This window comes from Mustela putorius, unplaced genomic scaffold (genome assembly GCF_011764305.1).
Source record: "Mustela putorius furo isolate JIRA1106 unplaced genomic scaffold, ASM1176430v1.1 tig00000594_pilon_pilon_pilon, whole genome shotgun sequence".
NCBI classification, from domain to species: domain Eukaryota; kingdom Metazoa; phylum Chordata; class Mammalia; order Carnivora; family Mustelidae; genus Mustela; species Mustela putorius.
Window position 1 is genome coordinate 1,334,549 of NW_025421427.1, and position 18,314 is coordinate 1,352,862.

Genomic DNA, 18,314 nt, shown 5'->3' on the forward strand with positions numbered 1-18,314 from the left:
AAGAAGTCGAAGGGAGGGCCCTGCTCTCTAAAGTCTAATGGCAGGAGGTTGAGCAACACTGTTCCTGTGCTAATGTGAAAAGTAGGACATGGACCTAATGAATTTAGGGATTCATCCAAGGAAGTGTCCGGGCAATGTTTTGAAGGTGTCACCTTGCTTATCCTAGATGCCTAGATGGTAACATGAGTCATGAGAGAGATAAACAAAAGAAAGAAACATTCATTATAAAGGAACCAGGACTTGCTGGATATCCAGTAAGAAGACTGTCCCTTTGCCTGGGTAGTTCAGTCTGTTAAGCTTGTCTTCGGCTTAGGTCATGATTCCAGGATTTGGGGATCCAGTTCCCCATCCGGCTCCTTGCTCAACAGGGAGCCTGCTTCTGCCTCTGTCTGCTGTTCTCCCTGCTTGTGCTCGCTCTGACAAATAAATAAAATCTTAAAAAAAAAAAAAAAGATTGTCCCTCATTGCCAGCCTCTCCAGATGACAGACAACATCACAATTAAGAAAAGCCTTCTGGGAAAACATCAGGAAAACACGGTCTAAAGATGAAGCCAATAATGCAACTGTAAAACCTTTGGTCAGATCCCTGAAGGATGCCAGGTGACACCTCGGCCATCATGGGATTCAGAAATTACATATATATGTACCAAAACCCATGTAGTACTGTGTCAAGCCCTTGATTTGGGGGTTATTTGTTATGCAGCCATAGTAATTTAGGCAATAGTAATGGCAAATATAATCATTTTATAATTAAAGGAACAAGCAAAAAGGGACAGAGAAGAAATTCAAATAATGGCACTAATTTTTCAAACCAGACTCTGAGAGGTTGTATTCGCCTGTATTTGACAGTCTATATTGTATTCCATTCCGGGGTCAGCAAACCACCCCACTGGCCAAATCCCACCCATTGCCCATGTTCGCAGGGGCTGTGAGCTCAAACGTTCCATTCTAAGACGATTGAAATGATCAATCACGCGAAAATTCCTCATTTCAGTGTCATGAATAAAGAGCTGTAAGAACACAGCCACGGGTACTTGCTTATCTGTTTTCTAGGACTGTGGAGGAGCTTAGTTGTAACAGAGACTACATGCCCGCAGAGCTGAAAATATTTACTACCTGGCCCTTCATGGCAAGAGCTTGCCAGCTCTTACTCTAACCCATTTCGAGTGCACCGATAACTTTGGGTTCTTCGTTCTTCCGGAGGAAGGTTAGAGCTTCAGTTTCTTTTCAGGTGGTTTTGCTCATGTCTTATCAGTGGAGTGCCCCAACTCCAGCTTCCTGGGTTAACAATTTCTCTCTATTCTAGACTAGCTGCCGCTCATGGAGAAGCATGTCCCTGAGTGGGGTGGGGTGTGGTATAAATTTGGGGTGAGGGGTTTGTGGAAGGCAGAGATCTAGCCACGTTTCTTCCATCAGCCTTATGCTGGAGGCCCCATCACCTTCTCCGCACTGGGGTGCCCTTTATTCCCTTTCTTTACCCGAGAGGGATCCGTTTATCTCCAGATGTCCCATTCACGTGGGCTAGATGGGCCCAATATGCTGGTCTGTTCTGCCTCTTCCTGGAACCAGCACAAAATGTCTCACTTATGGAAATCCTGACATTCTTGTCAATGAATTTCTCTCCCATACCCTTTGGACTTGTTTTCAGTTCTCTGTGCCTAGCTAGAAATGTGTTTGTGCCTTCTCAGCTCCTCCTACCTCCTTCTCATCCTTCGAAAGAGGAGATAAGAGCATTTGTCTTGCTAAGTCTTACCTGTCAGGGATGGCCGAAGGCCAGCCACAGCTAGAGCAGTAACAGCCACACTAGGTTTCAGTCATTAGGAGAGACATTATGGATTCCAGCTGAGGCCCGTTGGCCAGAAACCTGCCTCCAAAAGGAGTTATTACAAAATCAGGATTTTCTCGTTGCTTCATGTATGAACTCAGCCCAATGGAATAGCTGTATCAATAGCTATTGATCTGTATCAATACCTGTATACAATAGCTGTATCAATAGCTATTGATCAATAGCTAGTACCAATAGCTGTATCCACCAGCCCAAGGTGATACACACGTGTGTGGCTACAGTCAGTGGATATTCTGTTTGAGGGCAAATGACTAGAAGGAGGGAAAACTGTGGGCAGAGCCACTCAAAGTGTGGTTGGTGACCAGCACAATCCATAAATGTTTGGAACCAGTCTGCTCTGTTTCAAGATATGGAGTTTTCGCCAGAGGTAAGTCAACTGTATAACCAAGCATCTTGTTTCGTTCTGCTGATGATTTGCTTGTAGTGAAGTTGCATTTAATTATATCCTGGAGCAAGCTTACCTTTCTGTGGGCCAGTAGCTGATGTTTCCCAACTGGCAACTTGCACATCGCTGGTATTGCCGGAGCATCCCAACATTCAAGCACAGGGTAACATGGTGCATTTTAAAAGGGTGACACAAGGATACTTGGAGGGCTCAGCTGGTTAAGCATCTGCCTTCAGCTCAGGTCATGATCCTGGGGTCCTGGGATCGAGTCCTGCACTGGGCTTCTTGCTCAGCAGGGAGCCTGCTTCTCCCTTTGCCTGCCACTCCCCCTGCCTGTGTGCTCTAACTCTGGCAAATAAATAAATTCTTAAAAAAATTTTTTTTTAATAAAAGGGTAATTCATTCGGCTCACATCATCAGAATGAGTTTTCCAAAACATTATTTATATAGATCATAAGACTCTCCAAGAGAAACAGATTTGCTTACCCCTCCAGCAGGACTAATAGAGCCAGGAAATACGTCTACACTGCAGCCTTCATTGGCGGTTTGGAATGAACTGAGCTATTGCTGCAACCAGAAGCCCCACATTTTTTCCAGAACCAGATGCCTCCTAAGCCTTACCTGACCACAGAGCTGCCTTGCCCATGCCAGGCTCCCTGGGACGCATCTGCTAGAAAGAAGCTGTACTTCATGCCTTCTTCCTCACTTTATGGCAGGCAGTGGCAACCAGATCCATATTCCTCCTCACGATGGCTGTGCTCCTGACATGGGATGATAAAAATTGTTTAGAAATACATATTACTTATCAGCTGCTCAAGCTTCAACCTGCCTATGATCCAAGGTTTATACATGATGGAAAGTCATGACTCAACCAACCCCACACTAACCCCATCACCGCAGTTACAACAGCAGCGGCTGAGCATTCGCTATTTTCTCCCTGCTTTTGGGCCCTGGAAGGCAGCATCATTGGGGCTTTCTTGCCCCCTAGCTCCTGTCTGGACTCAGCCAATAGAAGGCACTGGCAGATGGGAGATGGTAAGAAGAGGAACAGTAGAGATTCCTGATGTCCCCTCTTGAATGTAACCCTAAATTTGGAGATCAATCCAACGGGTGTTCTGAAAACCCTTCCTAAAATAAATTCCAACTGGGCAAAGATTTCCTACATTGGAAGGAGGTGGAAATTAATAAAACAGTAGGGAAAAGTTCATTGTCTAAGTTAGCATCACTGAGTCAAAGGGCCAGGTCCAACAGAGACTGAATTCTGGATCATTTGGGTCTTCAAATCACAGTTATCGAAGGTAAGGCTAAACTGAATATAGAGAAATATTACTTAGCATCATCTTATGATACATGATACATGATGTATATGGATATATAGTACCTTAGTGTGGTGTTTGTAAGTGGAAAGCCCGACCAAAATTCAGAGTCACAACCAGAGACTCAGGCCTGGGGGAGGAGTGGCTCCAGGCTTCTTTGGGAATTTCACCCACAGATTTGGTGGTTTGGTGGGAACAGGTGGTTACCCTCTCCTACTTCCTGTCCTTCCTGTCTCCCTGCTAACTGCATTCTCTTCTTCATTTCCGGTGTTCTTACCACCCCTCCCCTCTTTTTAAAGAGCCCTTGCAGAGCTGCAAAAGCACTTGCAATTTAACTGCATCTGTAGGTAACATAGCCTGTCACAGGCTATGTCACCTGGTAGAGATTTGAGTGCTAGACAGTCTCAACTACCGAGGACTAGGTGAACCAGAGAAGTGAAGCCCCTGCCTGTCATTGCTCCACATGTTAGTAAACACTATGCTGAATGAATGCATTCAAGGATCAGAAGCCCTTGTCTCTGCGGGTAGAGGAAGAAAGCCCACTGAGATCACACTTAAGATCATTAAAACACAAAACACACACACACACACACACACAAGGTCTGAACCCTAACAGACCCGAATTTCAGTGAAGTTATACATTTCTGTAGGTGCTAGAAACAGGAGGTGAACAGGGTATCTAAATATGGGATAAAATCTGAAAAAAACTGCAAACTTGAACTCCTTGGGCCTGCAATCCCCTTCTTCTCTTATACTCGGGTGATGACGATGAGTTTCGGGAGGTAGGGTCCCTTATTGCACAGATGAATTTAGGATTTTGGAGAACTGGAACACACTGGCTCCTCCGGGGTGCAGGAGGCGGTCTTTAATCCTAGGACGTTCAGGAAAGCGTGATGAATAAGTGACGAGACTGACATCCCCTTCACGGCCCGCACTCTCCACTTCATTAATACGACCATTCCTTCGTTTGCTTGGTTCTCCTATCAGGCGCGTCTGTGACACTCCGGGTCACAAGGGCATGGTCGTGCCTGTGTGTGACCGCGGTTGTTTTGGCCTGTGGGGTCCTCTGCAGAGCGGGCCTCCGGGCTCTGGCCGGATCGCACCGCCTCCCCGTGCAGCACGTGAACGTGTTTGGAGTCGGGGCCGACGCGCCGCCGCGCATCTTAGTTTTCTGAGTGTCTTTCCTGAGTGGCGGGTATGGCCCGTAGTCGGGGTGTTGGCGTCTGTGTTGAAGCTAGCTGCAGTTTCCTCGGAGGCCGGCGCCGGCCCTGGCGGCGGACAGGAAGGCCCCTGCTTGCTGGTTTCCGAGACACCCGCGGCGGACTCGGGTCGGGAGGCCTGCGAGATCCGGCGCCGCTTCTGTCCCTACCCCCGCCTCCCTACTTTGCCCGGTCGCGCGTCCGGGCCGAGTCCCCAGACAGCCTTTATGACGTGACAACTGTCACGGAGGACATCGGAAAGGGGAGGGGGAGGGGTGCCATATCAAATTTCCAGGAACTCACAGAAACGGAAAACGAAACTTGGGCATAGATAATCAGCTTTAGGGCACGGAGTTGAGAGCCCCTTCAGCGGGGCTCCGTAGCTCAGGGGTTAGAGCACTGGTCTCGTAAACCAGGGGTCGTGAGTTCGAATCTCACTGGGGCCTCCAGCTCTTTGCTTTTTCATCTTCCGAGATGATTTCAAAAGGAATGTTTCCTTGACACCAAAAGCTGGAACTAGAAATGAATTTGCCAAATCTATATTCTCTATTCCCAGAAAATTACTGCTAACATAAGCAGGGGATTCTAAAACGGAAGTTCATCATAAAAGACGGGGATAAAGCTGCTGTATCCTCTTTAAATTGCTGGTGATACATGAAATTCGGGTGTAGGAAAGCAGAAGTGCCACCATTTACAATTAATGCCAATAGAAGCCAGCAGATGCGCTAACTTGTATTGGGTCTCAATCACAACCTAGAGTCAGGATTAGTTGAGCCACTGTAGGGACACTCGTCTGAATGAAAAGAGCATCATTAATAATCACATCAGAACTCCAGGCATAAACAGGGCTGCACTGTCACCCTGATTACAGAATCCAGAATGGCCCCCATGGCTTCTCTGCTCTCCTGTTGGTCTCCCCCGATTCTGCTGCTGCTGTCATAGTGGACTTTCTGCTCCTCTGGGAGCGGACCAACAGTCTATGTCAGGGTCTTGCTCCGGTCGCTCCCCTGCCTGGCATGCTCGGACTACCAATGTCCGCAGAGTACACGTTTTCATTTCTTTGAAGTCTGCACCCTCCACTTTCTCAGTGATGCCTTCTTCCGTCATCCCGTCTAACATTTCAGTATCCTCCAACATGGTCTCTTTTTCTGCTTATTATTAACATGTATTTATATACTTAACAAAATAGAATAGGATGTGTATTTTAGTGGTCCATCTCCTATACTGTCTGTATCCCATACTGGAGTGTAAGACAGCCGAGCGCAGGTGTTCTTGTCCGGTGGCTAGGATCATACACCTTAGCTTCTACAGTAATGCTCAGCACCTAGTAAGCAGTCGGTAAATATTTCCTGAGTGAGTTGAAGAATGTATCGTATTTTAATAAAAAATTTTAATTAAAATAAATTTAATAAGGGTTTAGGAAATATAAATGAATTAGATTTTTAAAAATGTAGCACACTTGGCAAAATAGACATCCATCCTTGATCTTAAATGCCTCATTAATGTGACTTGTGTTGGGGGAATGGCTATTATTTTTGTTGTTGTCATATGTTTATTTTTAGGTGTGGTATTTTTCTTTAGGCCAAGACAGAGAGCAGAGGGGGTAGGGGAGAGGGAGAGACAGAGAGAAGCATCGCATCAATGATGGCGGCACTGAGGAGCAAGGACCTCAAGCATCCACGGGATACGCAGGCCCAACGAGCAAATTTGGTTTTCCATGTCCTTCTATCTGGATGTCCTGTTACCCATCCCCACTTCACGGTGCCTGAGGTCAAGTCTAAAAACTGTGACTTCAGTGATTCTGACTTCTAGAACCCACCTTCACAGTAAACTCTTACTCACAGGGCTGATGAGAAGTGAAAATATAAAAACTAATAGAGAGAAAGGAGCATGTAGATGCTGTCCGTAGCGTCCCACCAAGTACGTCTACAAATCTTGGCCTTACATGGGAGACGAAGATATGAAAAGAAAGAAGATCAGGAGATCTTGGCCCCTGAAGAATGGCGTGGTGGTGAAGTCCTTGAGTTTTCTTTATGGGGTTTTATATATTCCAGATTGGGTACTATTCCAGATGCCTGCTGTGTAATATTTTCTACATAACGCAGTAGTTCATATATATATATATATATATATATATATATATATATATATATGAACAGTGTGGGGGGTTAGGGGTGATGAGAACACAGAAGGCAAGTTGAGGACAAAGCAGAAGCTGACACCCTGCAACCCCCTCCCCCACCATGGGTATGTGTGACATCCTCAGGCACTCCTGGTTGCCCTAAAGGAAGAACAAACAGCTAACTTGTAGAGATCATGATCCTTCCAGACCTGAGTCTCCCTCAGTTTACAAATATCCTAGTGATTTACAAGGAAAGGGCTTTCTTACCAACAGCCTAATTTCCAGAGACCCAGAACTCCGTTCCTGAAGCCCTAACATCACCCTTCCTCCCTAAAATTGAGGGAGGCTGAGGCAGAGGGAAATGTAAATAAAGTTAAATTTCTTCTAAACCTAAAGCTCATTGATAAGGACGTGTGATAGCAGGAGTGTGACTGTAACGTTCCTCCAGGAAGCTCCCAACTGTCTCACTGTTAATGCCTTACTGAAAGGAAAAACAACCTGAACTTGACAAAGAGCAAAGCCTCTGGTATCCTGTGTGTCTTCTTCACTACATGAAAGCTCTTTCCAAACCTCCCTTTTCCTTACCTCCCCAGTCCCATAGTCTATGATCACCACCCCCACAACACCGGGGCAGCAGCTCTTTCTGCCCACAGGTCCTGTTTCCGTGCATCAATAAATCTATTTTGCACCAAAGACGTCTCAAGAATTCTTTCTTGGCCATGGGCTTCAAACCCTAATAAGGTCTTTCCGACATCATACTCATGTTCTGTGTCTCACCTTGCATCTGGGTGAGCCAAAGACACTCTGCTCCCACTCCAGGGGGGAGGCAAGAAAGTGCATCATTCTGAGTTTCCTCCTAGGCCTGTACAGCTGGTAGCATCTGAGAATGATGACTCAGGACAGTAGCTGGGAGCCCGCTGCCGGGTGACCTGGGGAGACCCCAGACCCTGAGGCCACCAGCCCACCTCCAAGATGGCGCTTAAGGCTCTGGGTCTCCTCATGGGAAATAATTTGAGGACAGACACAGCACAATGCACAGAGATACAAGCGGGGAATTTTATAAAAGCGAAAGCACATTCTCAGATGTGAGCGCAGGTGAGAGAGAGAGCTGTGCGCCTTGGGGTTCACTTACCGACAGTTAACAAGAGGGTGGAATATTCGTTGCTTGGGATCAACATTTCTCGCGAGCAGGATTTGGGGGGGTTTCCTCCTCACCAGCTCAGGGGATTCCGGTCGTGGCGCCGCCGTCTTGGGCCTGTCTGGGGGGGTCCGGCTTCTCGCGGGACTCTGACCTTCCCCACAGCCGGCGGTGGTCTCCTCTTTGCTGGCCTCTGGGCGTCCCCCGAGAGCCTAAACTAACTGCCTACCCAGACAGTACAGAGAGAAAGCCTGCATTGAGCAGGGGGTAGTGGAATGGCAGGGGAGGGGGCAGAGGGAGTGGGACAGCAGGCTCCCGCTGAGCCAGAGCCTGACCTTGGACTAGATCCCTAGACCCCAGCATCAAGACCTGAGCCAAAGGCAGGCACTTAACCGACTGAGCCACCCAGCTATCCCTTTACAAAAATTTTTATTGAGGTTTTAATTCTTAGTTCACTTATTTTTTTTTTTTTTTCTACTGCAGACAGGTTGACTTTAGATCTCCGTTCTCTTTTAGGTATTTGTCTTTTTCCAGTGAATTCTATGAAACTTTCACTAAGCTTGTTTTGTCGCACATTCAGTGTTTGGAAGGGCGGCAGCGACTTTGCTTGCTGCTTCTCATCTGTCAATTCTGTAATGACTTCTTTACTCACTTTCTTGTCTTTGCTCTACCATCGTCATTGTCATTCATTTCTGTCCTCTTTAAGTTAATTTGGTTTCCTCAGCCAGAGCATAAGACTATGACCAAGCTACCACCCAGGGATTCACCTGTGTCAGGTTTGGATCCAGGAGCTGTGGACACGGAAAACAGAATGCAAGACATCCATTCTGCTGAGAGTGGCAGAAAATGGAGAGAGAGAGAGAGAGAGAGAGAGAGAGAGATCTTAGGGTTCTTTTGGTCTTGTACGTGATGCTGCTCTCTCCGGAGTGCTGAAGAGGGCCATAGACTTTCTGGGCATCTCTTTGGTCACTGGCCCATATTTCCACATTATTTTCCATTGTTCTTTGTGACCTCCCAAGGGTTGGTTGACTCCCAGAGGTTATTCATTCTGGATAATTCTTCCTCTAAGACTCTCCTAACTTAATCCTGAAGAGAGGATGGCAGAAGAGTGAGGTTTGGCAGTTCTTCCATCTTGTGGGAAGTACCCCTTATTGGTGTTGGGGGGGGGATGGGCTTCCAGGCCAGAAGGTATTGCGCAGCCCACCCCCAGGCTGCAGCTCCCACCTCCCACTGCCAACCTACAAGTTTCCAAGTTGGAGAATACTAATGACTGTTTTCAGTTTCTGCCTAATTAACACATTCTGTGAAGTACCCGGGGGTGTGTACAGAGAAAACCTGGCCATCTGCTTCAATTCCTCAACTTTCCTTTTAGACTGGTGCTCTTAAATTATTCATTCTTTGGGTGACTTTTTTCAAATGCATGTATAACTTCAGCCTTTTCTCCACTCTGAGTACTTGAGAGGGATCCAAACAGTTTTCCTTATTTTTCTTTGATTCCTTAGATTAAAAGACAGGGAGGGCCTATGATTATTAGAATCAACTGGAGCTTTTTAAAAATGTTGGTTTCCGGGATCCATCCCAAACTAATGAACTCGATCTCTGGGGGTCAGACTATTCATGGGTATGGTTTTAGGCAATTTTCCAGTTCCTCTGGGAAACCACTATTCTAAAAACATGGAATAAATGGGGTTGGAGAGTTTTGTGCCCCAGAAGCACATGGCAGCCAAGTCCTGGGATGTTTAAAATGCTATTTCAGGGGCACCTAGGTGGCTCAGTCATTTGAGTCACTGACTCTTGAGTTTGGCTCTGGTCATGATCTCAGGTCCTGAGATCGAGCCCGGGAGCCACACTGGGATTCATGCTCAGCAGGGAGTCTCTCCCTCTCCTTCCGTCCCTCCTGCTGCTCATGCTGTCTCTAAAATGAATAAATAAATATGTAAAATGTTATTTTAGCATATTCATGTTATTAATATGGCCTAAAGATTTGTGGAGAGAAGATACACCTACAGGTAAATGGCATTATTCTCAGGTTATAAAAATACATAATTTTTCTCAAATCGCAAATGGAGCTCAGCCATATCATATTCTTTCCAGAGCAGAATCATGAGAACCTTGAATCATGGAGTCTTCAGAATCATCTTTTTGAGAAAGAATTTGAGCATTCCCTGTAGTCAGTGTCTGAGATGACTTTAATAGGGCATTTCAGTTGTTAGCAAATCTCTATCCTCTTCCTGAAGAGTAGGTCAACAGTCCAATGGTTTCCCTGTATTTGCATTACTATTATGTAGGGAAGGGAAAAAAGTTTTCCTGGACTCTCTTAGGGTCCCTGGCTGGGTCTGAAAATTAAACTGACACAGTTTAACAGGAAGGAAGCATACATGTTTACTTGATAAGAGGTTTATGGGACGTGGGAGCCTTTATAAGGAAATGAAAACACAAGGAAGTGGTTAAAGCTGAGTATTTCTATGCTGAGTTGGACCAAGAGAGGACTGTTGTGGGGAACTATGATAGGCCAAAGGATACAAGGTAAGTCTAGTAAGCTGGAAGGAATTTCTTGGAGTCCCTTTGTCTTTGGACAGAAGGGTGCCTCTTTCCTCAGGGTACCTCTCACATGAGAGTTTTATGATCTGCTTCAGGAGAGAGAGGCAGGAGCGGGTCAGAGTGACCTTCCTGCTTTTCACATTTTCTCAGACTCCTTCACCTTAAAATATTTAATTTGCTAAGTTGCCATATTTTGAGGTAGTGTGTTCTGAACCCCATCAATTACAAAAATATGTTTATTCCCATGTTTATTCCCCATTCAAAACATAATATTATAAACTATCTCACAAACTATGGTCAGTCATTCATAATTATGAATTCCATCATGGTTTCTGTCAATCAGGCAATCAAGAGGATACAGAGAACTTTGCAATGGGGTATTTTTAGAAGGATTTCAGAAAGGGGCTACTTAAAAAAGGTGTGGGCAGGTTGGGGGGAAAGGCAGAGTACAGGGCTACTGATATCAAGTGGTTAGTATCCCAAGGGCTGAAGGAAAGAGGAAGGAAGCCGTTATTGGAACGAGAAGGAAAGATCCACTTGGATGAACCAGGCCGTGTTGACCCCCAGAAAAGAATGCAGAAAAACGAACACTCCAACTTCTGTGTCCTCTCTCATTCTGATCTCATTCTAGTGCTCCCACCATGAAAATCCAGCTGAAGGCAGAGGGCCGGGGGCCGGTGATGTGGTCCATACAGGCCAGGCTTCCCTAGAAGAGTAGATGGAGGTCAGAGATGGTTATTCTTTTTTTAACATTAACTATTCCAAGTACTTAGCTCTCCGCTTTTTCCTCCGTGAACACGATTTCATGCCCTACTGCCCACGTTGTGTGACAGATGTGTCTTCTCTGATGAAAGTCCGTTTAATCCCCAGTGACACTTCGAGTCATGACAAGTTTCATCCCTTAAGAACAATAATTCCCTAGATACTGACTCCTATCCAGATCCGGATTTGGAGCATAGGCCCGTGAGTGCTGTTAGAGATTTAAGAGATTTACATAACTCTCTTCGAACGGTGCCTGGCCTCGGTAAGCTCTGTCCAGGGGGTAACTGCCAGGGTTCTTATTTAGACGGAATGATCGCTAGAGGTCCAGGCGCCCTCGGTGTCTCTCCAGGACTGTGTGATGGGGATGTTGGAGGAAACCCTCCGGTGCGGCGGCCATCCACCCAGGAGCTTATGGTGCTTCTCGCTGCTCGTCATGTTAGGGCGTTAATACTCGGAAAGATGCCCGTACAGCGGCGAAAGGGGCGGAGACCTCTTCCCTCCCCCTGCCCCACTCTCCGTGTGTCTGAAAGGAGAGAGCTTCTCCTTCCAGGTAGGGCTGGTCTATCACTCCCAGTCCTGTTTGGTAGCCACTGTGTTCAAGAACAGGCAGGCTATCTCCTTCCAGTTCACGGCAATTAGTCCATAAACAAGCCAAAAGGCTTCGGATCTTAGGTGTATGCGCTTTGACAGCTGCCGTGTCCCCAGGCCCGAATCAGACAACTAAGCAAGCAAACGGAGAAATGCCCACAACTGGCCTTTCTCCCGAGAGGCCCCGGGGAGGGGGCGAGGATCAGGGGCGGGCGCGGCGGCGAGACCGAGACAGGTGCAGGGGCGCGGGGGAGGGGGTGTGGACACCGCCTTGGCCACGGTGACCCGCGGCACGAACGAGGAGAGGTCACGATCCGGTAGTTGCCTGCAGCTCGTGGCCGAGCAGCCGGTTCTGCCTCGGATCGCGGCTTTCAGGCAGGCCCGGGAGGACATGGGCGACGGGAGGCCCAGCTGCGGGGTGCCGCCCGGGGCCGCGCGGAGCCGGGGCTGGCGGACTCGACTCCCGGGGTCCCGGGGCCTCTGGGAGCATCCCCGAGCCGCCGCGCCTTGGCCACACGGCTGGCGCCTTCCACGGACGCGTTTCCCTTCTTGGGGCGAAGGCGGGGGGAGCCGGAGTCCGCGCGCGCTCGCTCCTCCGCCGTTGCTCCGGGCGCCTAAAGGACGCGTCCCGGGTCACCGGTGGCCTAGGGGGAAGAAGCACTGCGCTCTCCCCGGTCGGAGGCAGGGAGGCGAGCAGACAGCCCCGGCTCGGCTCCGCAGCCCCGCGGGCGGCAGGTGCGGGGGGCGGTCCCGGGGCTCGGCGCCTTCCGCTGCGGCGCGGGGACGGGCGCGCCCTGGCCCGAGGCTCCGTAGAGCGCGCGCCGGCGCCGCGGGGAAAGCATGCTCCAGTGGCGCAATCGGTTAGCGCGCGGTACTTATACAGCAGTATATGTGCGGGTGATGCCGAGGTTGTGAGTTCGAGCCTCACCTGGAGCATGTTTTCTTCCCTTTGCGATTTCAGATTTTTTTTTTTTTTTTTTTAAAGACACATTTATTCAGCCTCATGATCAGACTATTGCATTTAGCAATCAACAGCATGGGTGCAAAAAAAAAAATAAAATCTACATTAAAACCCTTTGTTGGAATGCTTTACACTTTCCGCAGAACAGAAACTAAAATAACCTGTTATACAATTAGTCACAAATACAGTCCTCTTGTTTTTTTGCCCATACACATGAGTATTGTCTAAAACAGGTCTTCTTTGCAGCAGCGAGGCCCTGCCACCACTGTGCTTGGCTGAGTTCACAAATCTGTCGTAACCTGTAGCTTCCCTGTCACTTCTCTGGCTCTCCTCTCCTGCTAAGCTTTGTTTCCTGGCAGGAATTAAAACCTTCTGCCACTGCCATAGCTGCTGCTGCTGCTGGAACCACCAGAGCCACCTTGGTTTCGTGGTTTGGCGAAGTATCGGCCTCCACCACCATGAGGGCCAGAGCTTCTGCCTCCAAGATTGCCTCCTTTCATGGGTCCAGAATCTGAGGATTGATGGTTGTAATTGCCCAAATCATTAGAGCTTCCGCCACCTCCAAAGGTGCTTCCATCATTACCAAATCCGTTATAGCCATCCCCACTGCCACCATATCCACCACCACCTCGACGGCCACCCAAACCACCTCGACCACTGAAGTTTCCTCCGCAACCAAAGTTGTCATTCCCACCAAAACCACCTCCACGACCACCACCCAAGTTTCCAGAACCACTTCGACCTCTTTGGCTGGATGAAGCAGTAGCCATCTCTTGCTTAGAGAGCGCTTTCCTTACTTCACAGTTGTGGCCATTCACAGTATGGTATTTTTGAATGACAATCTCGTCTACAGAATCATGGTCATCCAATGTTACAAAAGCAAACCCCCTCTTTTTGCCACTGCCTCGGTCAGTCATGATCTCAATCACTTCGATTTTCCCATACTGTTCGAAATAATCTCTTAGATGATGTTCTTCAGTGTCTTCTTTAATGCCACCAACAAAAATCTTTCTCACAGTTAAGTGGGCACCAGGTCTTTGAGAATCTTCTCTTGAGACAGCCCTTTTTGGCTCCACAACTCTTCCATCCACCTTGTGTGGCCTTGCATTCATCCACCTCCTCCACAGTGGCCTTTGTGACAAACCCAAAGCCTCTGGAGCGCTTGGTGTTCAGATCTCTCATTACCACACAGTCCGTAAGTGTTCCCCATTGCTCAAAATGGCTCCTCAGACTCTCATCGGTTGTTTCAAAGCTCAGACCTCCGATGAAGAGCTTCCGCAGCTGTTCAGGCTCTTTGGAAGACTATGACTTAGACATAATGCAGTGGGAGGGGAGACTTTAACGATGCTTACTCGGCAGTGTCCACGGGCAGAAAGCGCGATTTCAGATTCTTATTCTAATGCATTTTTCCCCCTCCTCTTCGAAGAAAAAGCTGGAAGGAGGGCATTTTATTTTCCATGCTGAGACCGCGGATATGCCCACGATGAAGGAGGGCTTTGGGTAGTTTTCGAACTGGAAGAAACCACAGACCAGAGGAGGCAAATGGAATTTACCCAAGGAAGTTCTCCTCCACCTGAGACGGTAAAGACATTGCACACCTTCAGAGGAACCCCTCAGCCGTTACCCGCTGCTTTCTTTAAAGGAGTTCTCAGCTCTTAGGGAACTGTGCAGGGGAGTGGAAAACCCGGGTCCTGAGCTCAACGGTGGTTTGGTCAGCTCCGGGGTCATCTCCTGATTCAGCTCCCCAGGCCACCTCCCGGGGTCAGCTCTGGGGTCAGCGACCGGAGCTCAGGGAGGTGCGGAAACCGCCCCCCGAACCGGGAAAGAGCAACTTCGATCGGATGCCACAGGGCGCGGTGAGGTTGCTGAATTCCACCTGTGAAATCTTACTGTGATTTGAGTCTCACCAGACAGGCTCCAGCAGTCAAACATCGGGTGGGGTGACTGGGTATGTATTTTCATCAGAAAATAAGACAAGTCCTATTTGGACAACTACATTCATTCTGACGCTGGATCTGCCCTGGATGATTCAAGGTTACTCTGCTTGGATCCAGTCTCTCCCGGATTTATTCTGTCCCTGGGGCTCTCCTCTTCTGTTCCTTCAGTATGATATTCCTGACAGTTCTGTTCTCCTGATCATATACACATTCTCTGTATTACAGTCATGCCCTTGATCATGACCTCTCTGTAGATACTGATGACCGGGTACCATTTCTCCCCCCGCCACCCTGTCTTTCCCTTTGAACCCCGAGCCAGGCAATCCCATAGGTCTGTCACAGCAACATGTGAGAAAACCATCAAACTTCAAGCCACTCCCTCTCTTGTGCTTTTTTTCTCCAATGCGGTCATGTAATAAACATGTAACGCCATGTTTCCTGCCAGGTGTGTTTCAAGGCAAGGTCACTGCAGTGACTGAGAAAGAGGAAGTCTCTGGGCTTGGAAGGTAAGTTCTAGTTGGGAGGAATCCACAGTGACAGCTACATAAGTAGATGCAGTTTTATAGAGCAAACTAAAAACAGGATGGGGGAGAGGAGATCCCAAGGTATGTCTGGGTGCTGTATTAGGTGGGGCTGTTAGGGAAGGCCCCCTCTCTGGCAGGTGGCATTTCAGCAGTGGCCTGGAGGGCAGGAAGAAGGTCGTGGATACACACAGTCCAAGACCTGTGGGGACAGAGGGAAGAACCATGGCAAAGACCTCTCTGTGGGTGTGTCCCCAGAAGCACCCTCAGAGAGCAAGGAGAAAAATGCCTCATATCAGCACGTGTTTCAACAGAAGACACGATCCATCATTTTCATGAAGCTGACACCTGATGCGATGTTATTTATGATCCCAGTTAAGGCCTGACCAAGCGGCATGTGAGGAAACAGTGTGACAGTAAACTTGTCAGAGGTGCAAAGATATGTCGCCAGGGGTAAATGCTGCTTGCTCTGGGAGTCTCTGACCTACAGGGACTAGGCTGTCCCTAGCTTCCATGGCCTGATGTGACAACCCTGCAATGACTCTGATCACACCGGCTTCTGTGGAGTTGTTCAAAACAGAAAACAGCACTGCAGTTTCCTCATGTCTCCTTTTTAGTAAGTTTCACCAGCTTAGTGCCTTAAAACAGCACAAAATTGTTGTCTTAGGGTTCTCTAGGCCGGGGCCTAAAGTGACTCTCCCGCACTGAAATCAGGCTGCTGGCTGGGCCGTGGTCTTCTGGACGCTCTGGGCAAGAGTCCTTTCTCTCGCCTGTTCCACCTTCTAGAGCCTGCCCACATTCCCTGGCTCCTCGTCACCTTCTGCCTCCCAAGTCCGCTAGTGAAGGACTCTGGTCTTTGCTTCTGTTGTCACATTTTCGTTTCTGACTCTAAGGCCTCTCTTCCATCTTTCAAAGGACCCTGTCATTATATTGGACCCCCTGCGTAATGACCTTCCTATTTCCAGATCCTGACGCTTAGCTTGTCCGCGAAGTCCCTTTCGCTCTGCGAGGCAGCACATTCCCGGCTTCTGGGGCTTATGCTGGGCCCATCTGTGAGGAGGCCCTACTTGGTCCAGGTCATCACAAACCCTGTATGAGACGAAGATCTCATACCCTCCCCCGAGTCTCCTCCTTCGCTTGCGGGATCCGTCCTTCCGTCCTTCCTGGCGCGCCTTACCTGGCCACCACTGATGTGCTTTCCATTGCTATCCTGTTGCCTTTTCTAGAATTTTGAGTAAATGGGGCCATACAGTCTGGGGCCTTCTGCGTTAGACTTTTACTTAGTATAATGCTGTGCTCATCTCTGCAAGGGATTCATTTCTGATTCCTTCTTCTCTGTGTCCCTGTGTTCACCTGTTACAGAGTCCTCTTCATTCTCTCCTACCTCCTAATGTCTATCAGCATTTCCCTGCTCATAGTCCATGTTCCCAAAGGCCTTGGTTCTTGATAAATACCCTCATTTTGCCCTGGCTCTTTTCTCTTTCTCTTCACTTCTCCCCCAGAGACCACGGGCCTGTGTTACCCACCCCCACCCCCTTGCTCCCCTGTGAGCTTTGCCTGCTGGGCCAGGCCTCCCAGGCATTAGCTCAGGCTTCTCTTTGCTTTCCTCCCTCACTTACTGGATCAGAAGCTCCTGCAGTTGGGGGGTAGGGGGGATGGGGGAGTTGGGACAAGGACTATATTCTAACTGCTTTCATTTCTTTAGTATCCCCACTCAACTCCTGGCTCTCCCTCTTGGTAAACGTTCTCTACCTGGGGTCTCAGGGAGGCCTCTGGTCCTTTGCTCCCCGCAAACCCCTTGAGGTGAGAGTTTCTTTTGTTTTACTGACTTAATTCATTTATTTTAGGGAAATGAAGGTTAAACATAGATAATGAGTAATGAATACTACTAACAAGAGAGTTGTGTTTTGTCTGGCAGTTTCTTTCACTAAAGAATGTAAAGTCAAAGGTCAAAGAAGAGATTTGCTAGTGCAGATAAAAAATCAGGAGGCTTGTTTGACTCCTTTCTCTACCTAGAATGCTATTCTTCCATGTACAGGACGGGATTGCTGTGCATTCCAGGAAAAAAATCTGATGGTTTCTTCCTTCTTACTTATAGATCATTTGTAGTATCAAGTCTGCATTTACCTCATTGTAAAAAAGATGTATTTATATACACAATTGTCTTTTCTGCTAGTTTGCTTACCGAGGACAATTACCGTGACTTTTAAAAAAAAACTTTTAATTACATAGTCCATTATGTGACATGTAGAAAATATTTTAAAATATCCATAGAGTCTCAAAATGGTGCAGTGGCATAAACTCAGAACTTTGGGGGGAGAAGAAGACAGCAAAGAAAGGAGGAAAATGTGAGGTGGTTTGGAGGGGAATGAGGAGGAGGAAAAAAAAATGTGTTTCTTTTGATTGTTCCAGGTGAAAATACTGGATATTTCAAACACTACAACTCAAGGCTTTTCTAGAGTTGACATTTGCTTCTGCTAAATGAGGATTAATATATATGCTTGGCTGACAAGGAGGATTGGTTTAGGTCCCTTGTAAAGTAACAACCCCCCACCCCTAGGCCTCACACTGCCATCAGAAAGGGCCAGATGGCCTACTTTTAAAAATTTCCCGACCCCAGACCCCCAAGATCATGACCTGAGGGAAACCAAGATTCCAGCGCTTAACCAGCTGCACCACTCAGGAGCCCTCTGTCCAGTCATTAAAAAAAAAAAAAAAAAACCAAAACAAAACAAAACAAAAAACTATTTATGGAGTGATACAATTTTAAATTGTTCCACAAGAAACATTTCTTCCAATTTTGGCCCTTTGGGTCTCTTTACTATTTGTTTATTTCCCCTGGCTTCCATTTCTATTTCTGGTGCAGACTAAAAAGACCCAGATCCTTAAAAACCTCTACAAGCGGATTTACCCATTACAAATATGGCTTATTTTTTGTCTTTTGTCACCTCCAAATTCTATTTCATGTAACAATCCTGTTAATTTTTTTTTTTTTGCC

General features: G+C 47.7%; 1 long non-coding RNA gene, 2 other non-coding genes and 1 pseudogene across 7 annotated transcripts in view; 2 read left to right on the top strand and 2 right to left on the bottom strand.

Annotated features, from left to right (window-relative positions):
- LOC101692929 overlaps positions 1-18,314 on the bottom strand; it is a 49,295-nt gene that overhangs the window by 13,562 nt on the left and 17,419 nt on the right. For all 5 annotated transcript variants that reach the window (XR_001177590.2, XR_001177588.2, XR_001177592.2 and 2 more), the window contains exon 3: positions 2,853-2,992. This is a non-coding gene — a long non-coding RNA (uncharacterized LOC101692929). The remainder of the gene's footprint in view (positions 1-2,852; positions 2,993-18,314) is intronic.
- TRNAT-CGU lies at positions 5,120-5,192 on the top strand. The gene has a single exon. It is a non-coding gene; the product is annotated as a tRNA-Thr (tRNA).
- TRNAI-UAU lies at positions 12,740-12,833 on the top strand. Its single transcript has 2 exons — positions 12,740-12,777; positions 12,798-12,833. It is a non-coding gene; the product is annotated as a tRNA-Ile (tRNA).
- On the bottom strand, positions 12,934-14,175 carry LOC101692629 (annotated as a pseudogene).